Source organism: Triticum aestivum, chromosome 1B (genome assembly GCF_018294505.1).
Source record: "Triticum aestivum cultivar Chinese Spring chromosome 1B, IWGSC CS RefSeq v2.1, whole genome shotgun sequence".
Taxonomy (NCBI): domain Eukaryota; kingdom Viridiplantae; phylum Streptophyta; class Magnoliopsida; order Poales; family Poaceae; genus Triticum; species Triticum aestivum.
Genome location: NC_057795.1, coordinates 351,274,350 through 351,280,349, shown reverse-complemented (window position 1 = coordinate 351,280,349; position 6,000 = coordinate 351,274,350).

The following is a 6,000-nucleotide window of genomic DNA, read 5'->3' as shown; positions in this document are numbered from 1 at the left end:
CTTAGAGGCCCGGAGCCTAAAGGCGGATTAGGGCCCATATTGGTAAACCACCATAGTCATGTAACTTGTATTGTAAGATAAGGAAAGGAGAGACCGAGCCGGACACTTGTATGAGTCGGCCTCGGTACTCTGTAAACCGGCCGGGCATCAACCCGTGTATATAAGGGGATGACCCAGCGGCGGTTCAGGGACAAGAAACAACAACTCGATAGCCAGGCATAGCTAGTTTAGCTCCCTAGTTAGCGAGACCCCAATAATCCCATCACAACTAGATGTAGGCCTTTACCTTCATCGGAGGGGCCGAACTAGTATAAAAACCCTCGTGTCCTTTGTATGGTTTAACCCCTTTAAGCTAACCCGTCGCGATGGCTCCACGACTAAGTCCTTTCATGAGGACATCTGACATGATATTTCCACGACAAGCACCATGCTCATTAAAGAGCGGTGCTCCTCCGAGAGCGCAGCTCACTCCAGAAAGCCTGTCAGTACGTCCAGCAGGACATCGAACTGTGCCGGACCCTTCTCATCACCCATCGTGGGAGCCAAATGCTCCGGGCTCAGGGTGACTGACGTGTTCGCTTTCGGCCTCGATAGATCCGGACTCCTCCGTGACGACACCTCCGTGTCGCCTGCTTCATGAGGCGGAGAGGTGGGTGGAGTCTCACTCTCCATCATCTCCGGACGAAGGTCCCCCGAAGATGAACTATGTTGAGAAGAGCTGCTCGCCGGACTACAAAGGACGAAGTCCCGGTTACGGATCTCGAAGTAACACCATACCTTCGAATTAATGAATAACTTACGGCTCGGTGGAGGGCTGGCCCGTTGGTGGGCACGACGCGGTGAGGGTGTCCGTCGCGGCAGAGCCCCCTGGTGATACCTTCTTCCCTTGCTTGGGCGTCTCTGCCTCCAAGTCTTCGGAGGCTACCCTCTTCTTCCCGTGTGGGGAGGAGACTTTAACCTCCCCCTCCTGACTATCCTCCATAAGAGAGGTAGCGATTCCCCCGGTCTGGATGCATAGTGTGTGAAGTTCGGCTTCACTTCCCTTTCCTTCGCCTTTCCCTGAGGGGATTTTGCTGAGCACCCGGCCAAGCATCTTGGCAATGGTTGGATTAGGCGAGCCTTCAGGAAGTGGCACCGGACACCTGATTCTCTCCGCCTTGTTGAGCCATTCCTGGCCACGGAGGGATTTTCAGAATAATAATTATGATAGATATAAATGAAGTGTTCGGCTTTAAGGTTACTTACTTGGGCATCTAGGCGATTGCAGCTTAGGCCCGCATCCTCGGTGGTGTCCGGATACTTTACTTGTGGTCCGAAGAATAATTTACACATTCCTTCGAGCTTCAGGCCGAAGAAGTGCTTAATAGTCCGCGGACCCTCCGAATTAAACTCCCACATCCGAAGAGGCCGACGTTTGCACGGCAACATCCGCCGGATTAGCATCACTTGCATAATGTTGACAAGATTTATGTCCCTCTCAATAAGCTCCCGGATACGATTCTGCAGTTCTGGTACATCGCCAGCAGGCCCATAATTCCGTCCTACGTCGGTCCAAGATGCTAACTATGATGGAGGGCCCGAGCGAAACTCGGGGGCGGCTACCCACTTTGTGCCTCTGGGAGTTGTAACATAAAACCACCTCCGTTGCCATACATCGCATACTTCCGGGAAAGAGCCCTCTGGCCATGGGGCATCGGCATTCTTGCTTATTATGGCACCTCCGCACTCCGCATGTTGCCCCTCGACCATCTCGGCTTCACATTGAAGGTCTTGAGCCATAAGCCGAAGTGTGGGTTGACATGGAGAAAAGCCTCGCACACAATAATGAACAACGAGATATGGAGGACGGCGCCTGGAGCCAGATCGTGGAAATCCAAGCCATAGTAGAACATGAGCCCCCTCACAAAGGTGTCGAGGGTGAGGCCCAGGCCTCGGAGGAAGTGAGGGACAAACATGATGCTCTCGTTGGGCTCCGGCATGGGGATAACTTGCCCTGGAGCAGGAAGCATGTGCTGGATATCGGCAGTCAAGTATCCGACCTCCCTAAGCTTAGCAATATCCTCCTCTTGGATCGAGGAGGCCACCCACCGACATTTTGCGTCGGATCCGGACATACTGGAGGATCTGGGGTGTTGGAGCTTAGGTTTTGAGTGCTAGAGCTCGAGGTGCAAGAAGGAGTATGAGAGGTGGAAAAGAGGCGTAGGCCTTGGCCCCTTTATAAAGGGGATGAATATCAAGAGTCCTCAGTGTGACCGCTTGAGACTTATCTAAAATACACGGAGTCATACCAACGGTCGCCGTGGGGTCACAGACACCCATATTGATGAAATATCTCGTAATAAGAGGAACCCGATCTCTGCTTTGGCAGGACGTGCCAATAAAACCGCCACGCAACGCGAGTCGAGGTGGAGCAGGAAACGCCGGTTCGTGTTAGACCAGGCCATGATGCAAGGGACGACGTACAAAGATTGCCAGCAGAACAGATTGATGCTATGTTCCCTATAATGGTGTGTGAAGATCATCTTGCAGATCCGGACACGGTCTCGGTGTTCAATAATAACCTTCGAGTATTCGGAAGTAGGAACTCGCCTTGCAATGCCGAAGACAAGACTGCGCGCCGGACTCATCGTCATTGAAGCCTGGTTTAGGGGCTACTAAGGGAGTCCTGGATAAGGGGGTATCCGGACAGCCAAACTGTATACATCGTCCGGACTATTGAAGCGTGAAGATACAAGACTCAAGACTTCGGCCCATGTCCGGATGGGACTCTCCATTGCATGGAAGACAAGCTTGGCGATCCAAATACTATATTTCCTTCCTTGTAACCGACTCCATGTAAACCCTAGCCCTCTCCACTGTCTATATAAACCGGAGAAGATGGTCCTTAGAAGGCCGATCACAATTACAATCATACCATCATAGGCTAGCTCTTAGGGTTTAACCTCTACGACCTCATGGTAGATCTACTCTTGTACTACTCATATCTTCAATATTAATCAAGCAGGAAGTAGGGTTTTACCTCCATCGAGAGGGCCCGAACTTGGGTAAACATTGTGTCCCTTGCTTCCTGTTACCATCAGCCTAAGACGCACAGATCGGGACCCCCTACCCGAGATCTGCCAGTTTTGACACCGACACCGATGTGCTATGGTTAGGGCAACCTCATCTCGATGAGACCGATTGTGTGAACTCGGTGGGACTGGTTTCAGCTATAAGCAAATAGAGACTTGATCATGCAAACTCGGTGGTACCGGCTGCGTATCTCGGTGAGACCGAAATAACTGCAATAGGTAACAATGAGTTTGCAAGGCCATCTCGGTGAGACCGAGATCCCGTCGGTGAGACCAAACTGATTAGGGTTTCTGGCAGTGGCTATGTCAAGTGAACTCCGTGGCGCCGGATGAATCAAATTGGTGGGGCCGAGTTTGACTTTAGGTTTAGGACATATGTGGAAATTAGAAAGTGGTTGAGGCCTCTGGAGCATATCACTAAGCACTTTGAGCAAGCAAGCCATTAAGCAGCTCCTCATCCCCTTTTAATAGTGTTGGCTTTCCTATGGACTCAATGTGATCTTGTATCACTAAAATGAAAATGTAGAGTCTTGAGTTTTTCCCAATGTTTGTCCTTAGCATCTTGAAGGGGTTCCACATCCTCTTGTCGTACTACTCCAATGTTGAACTCATCTGAAATATACTAGATATAAGTATTAGTCCAACAAGAGATATGTTGACATTAATTACCAAAATCACCGTGGGAGCACTTGTGCTTTTAATCTCCCCCTTTTTGGTAATTGATGAGAACATACATCCAAGCTTTAGATTAAGATATGAAGTATAACAAGTAAATCTTTGGAAGAACATGCAACATGCATTAGCTCCCCCTACATGTATGCAATCATGTAAAGATAGATTATAAAAGTATTTGAAAGCATAAACATGTTAGAGCAAGCAATGAGTTACATGTCTCTTGGCTATATGCATCAGAGCAAATGATGCGAAATGCAGAGAATGTACCTACATGTTCATGAGTCCTTCTTGCAAACAATATGTACATTAGCAAGAGATCCTCATGTACATGAGTGTGATGCATATAATTACCTCATGTTCTTGAGCTAACTTTGGAAGAGATGAACCAGAGAAAATAGGGTTAGACAACACAGGAACATCTACTAAACAGAGCAAGAATAAGAAACCACAAGAGTACTAAGATTGGGATGACATGTAGAAAGTGAGTACTTAGTACTCTAGTTGGATATTGACATGTTCCCAAGAATAGAGATATGCAATGAATTCCAAAGATTTTCTTCCCTTAGATGTCTTTCTCCCCTGAATCTGACATTGGATAATGGGAGAAGATAGGGTAATAGAAAATCAGTGCAAATGAAAAATAGAGCAAACGACACAAAGTAATATCTTCAACTAACATGTCTTTACCCTCTAAGAGACATGTGGCTTATCTCCTCTTTGTTTACCAAGCATCTAGGAAGATTAAGAAGTCATTATCTCCCATAGGATCTCTTTGGCCCATAAGATAAGCTTTGATGTGATCTCTCTCTCCCCCTTTGACATCAATTTCCAAGAAGGGATCTTCTGGAGTATAAGTCAAATAGGTTTGGTCCTTGAGTCACATGGCAAAGCAGTATGTAAAATGTGATGCAGGTAGAGGAAAAGAATCATCGAGTGGAGCTGGTTTGGAAAAGCAGGATGCAAATGGCCAAATGTTTCCACAGTGGTGAAATCGGTAACACCAAGCACTTTTCTTCGGTGACACCGAGTTGTTCCGGTTTGTCCGAAAAGAAAAGATCGGTGAGGCCAAGTTCATCACATAGAAAGGATTTTTGTCATCTCAGCTCACTAGGCAAATAGGTTCTCACAAAGATTTCCAGGGAATTAAGTAAAGGATTTACAATGAATTAAATGCAGGGAATGCAGAAAAATAACACAGAAAAGAAGTAAAATCTAGATGAAGTTTTTTTTTGAAAGGGGAAACAAACAAGCAAGAAACAAATGCAAGAACACAGAGAAACACTAGAGAACTTCATCTAGAATTGGTCAATGACAAAGTCACCTATGTTAGAGTATATTGACTTAGGAGTCAAGTGTAGACACTTGACCATAGGTCATACTAATCGTTTAAGCTCAAAATGGGGTTGCTATTTTTAGTTTAAGCATCTTGATGTATTCACATCTTGTTGAGTTGCTTTGACCCATGTCTTGCGGTAGAGCTTCTCTAAGATGGAATGACATACCTTGGTGGTGGTGTTGATCTTGATCATGTAGTTGAACTTGTCTAGGATGCTCAAGGTTGATGTAGTTCATCAAGAGTTGGGAGCAACGCTTGTAGTTGGAGTCGATCTTCCTACATGGGTTAGTTTTGCAAGGAAGAGCACTTGTGTATCCAAATTGACAATCATGAAGTTTGATACCAAATGAAATTATATATATGTATAAATTGTGAAAGGATATATATAAATTATTCATGCTTCCTTGTCTTCAACCACCATATTGTATAGACTTGGTGATGTAGAGATTGCTTAGAATGTGATTGAGTTGCAAGCTCGTAGAATTGGGCTTATCCAAGTACCTACAAGGGTTAGATAGCATGCAAGAGTACAAGTGTATCCAAGACATATGATCATCATCATAAGAGAAATATCAAGGGTTTGTCATAGAAAGGCTCATGCATTGCATGCAACCAAATGGAGTTCCTACTCCAAGTTTGAGGCATCAATGATGTTCCATTCACCTCTCAAACGGCAAAACACTTTCTCATCAAGCGGTTTGGTGAATATATCCGCCAATTTCTTATCGGTACGAACATGTTTAAGATTGATATCTCCCTTAGCAACATGATCTCAAATGAAATGATGATGAACTTCAATATGCTTAGTTCGAGAATATTGCACGGGATTGTGAGAAATCTTAATAGCACATTCATTGTCACAAAGCAATGGAACATGTTTCACATATATCCCATCATCTTTAAGAGTTTGGGTCATCC